Genomic DNA, 2,265 nt, shown 5'->3' on the forward strand with positions numbered 1-2,265 from the left:
ATATATATATATATATATATATATTTGTGTGTGTATTTTTGTAAGCATGTATTAAAACTCATTAGTAAACTATCATTAATACTTTAATTGCAAGACAAACAAAATAATTAAATGATAATCTCATATATCTCAATGCTATCTCCATCTAGAATCACATCATTTTGTTAACTACTCTTGCTTTATTTTACTTTTCGCATCTATAGCACCAAATTCTTTCATCACATCAAAAGTATCATCCTTGCTAACTTTTAAAAAGTGAAATGTACCTTTTAATGCACAAGGTGATGTGATATGTGTGTAAAAATTGAAATTTATGTGTTATATATGTAATTGCATAGGATTTGAGTGGTATGGATACAGGCACATGAGCGATTATTGCGTGCGAAGAGCGCACGCAAAAGCTACGTGTTTTCTCCGATTACAGCCGCACATCACTGCTGACCTACTGTCATACAGCCGCGATGTGCGGCTGTGATCGGAGAGCGCACGCAGCTCTGCGTGCGCTCTCCGCACGTATTAATTAGATGGCACAGGGAAGTTAAGCATGCACATGAATAGACCTTTTCACATGCCAAAAGTGTGTATTTTAGCTTTACTATTAAAAAAAATTATCTTACTTATCCACCCCATTGCATAAATTTTTAAATTTTAAATGACCATGCTATATAAAGTTTCCAAAAGAAGAAGGGGGGCATTTACACAAATACCACCCAATTTTAATGTATACTTAGCTAACACATAAACTTTATTTTATTTTATTTTTTGCATTTATATCAGCCCAATCTCTTTTATCATATAAAAAATTTCACCACATTAACTTTTAAAAAGTGAAATACACACTTTCACTCAAAGAAAAATTTGTTGTTCTTCGCACCGCAAGCTTCTGTCAGTTGTCGCCTGCAATCGACTGTCGCCTTCCACTACATTTAACAATGAACCAAACAACTCCAAAGTACTTCAGATACAATACATTACTCTAGGTGTGTGAGTCAATCCAAGTTGTGAGCCGGCTCGAGCTCAACTCTAGAAGTAGCTCGTCAATTGAGCTCGATGAACTAACAAGCATGCTCAAGGTAGCCCTGAGTTGACTCATTAGCTCGCGAGCCAACTCATTTAAGAAAATATCAATATAAAATATAATCAAATTATATAAATTTTGAAGATTTTATTTTTAAAGAATTAAAAATGTTTAAAAAATAATATTTTGCATTTATATTAATTGATCTATTATTATTTCTCTCATAATTGCACATTTTATTTGTCATTTTATTATAGCACGTCCTTAAATTAATATTATATAATAAACATGTCGGCTCGAGAACATGTTTGAACTCTTAGACTTAAGCTCGAGCTCGAGCTCGAGCTTAAATTCAATAAAATTAATGAAAGACAAGCTCAAGGTAAGGGGTGGCTCGAGCTTGACTCAGTCTCATTTACAGGTCTACATTACTACTACATTATATTCACATTACATTGCATCACATTTTTTACTTTGCATATCTTAATTCCATTCTAACTATTTTTAATCCCACTTTTTTTATGAAATTGTTTTTACACCACTCAATTTCTATGTATTTACATATGTAGCACATAAACTTTACTTTTTATATTTCATGCTAAGCTTTCCATGCCTGCCACATAAATCTTTCATATGACTAGGGCTGTCATAAAGGCTCGTCTCGTGTTCGATTTGTTGACTAAGCAAATGAGTCGAACACGAATAATTTGTTTGCACTCGATATATAAACGAGTCGAACGCAGACAAAGATTTGTTCGTTCATTTTCAGCTCGTTTTTGCTTGAAATAATTAAATTCACAACAAGGCGACAAAGATTTATAATCATATAGAATTATTATTTTAAAAATAGACTAAAAATGTATTAAACTCAACTGAAAATGAATATTTTAATATAAATAATGAAATTTAAAACTCACCCCCCCTCGTTCAAATCACAAGTCTGCGTGACTATGATTGTCAAAACGACTCATTGTTCGCGAATAGTTCGTGTTCGACTCGCCAAGCGAACAAGCCGAACAGAAACAATGATAGTTTTTAACTAGTGGAATACAAACCGAGTCAGGACTCGCTCAAACTCGACTCGTTTGCACCCCTACATATGGTCTGAAACATATCACCATTTTAATATTAAATGCAAAGAAATTTAGTAGTGGAAAGTATATAAATATACCATTATTATATTACTTGTTCTTTTCTTGCGGTCCACGATGCATTAGTTTTTATTATTAATTAATTAAATCGAAAAA

Source organism: Phalaenopsis equestris, unplaced genomic scaffold (genome assembly GCF_001263595.1).
Source record: "Phalaenopsis equestris unplaced genomic scaffold, ASM126359v1 Scaffold000002, whole genome shotgun sequence".
Lineage (NCBI taxonomy): Eukaryota > Viridiplantae > Streptophyta > Magnoliopsida > Asparagales > Orchidaceae > Phalaenopsis > Phalaenopsis equestris.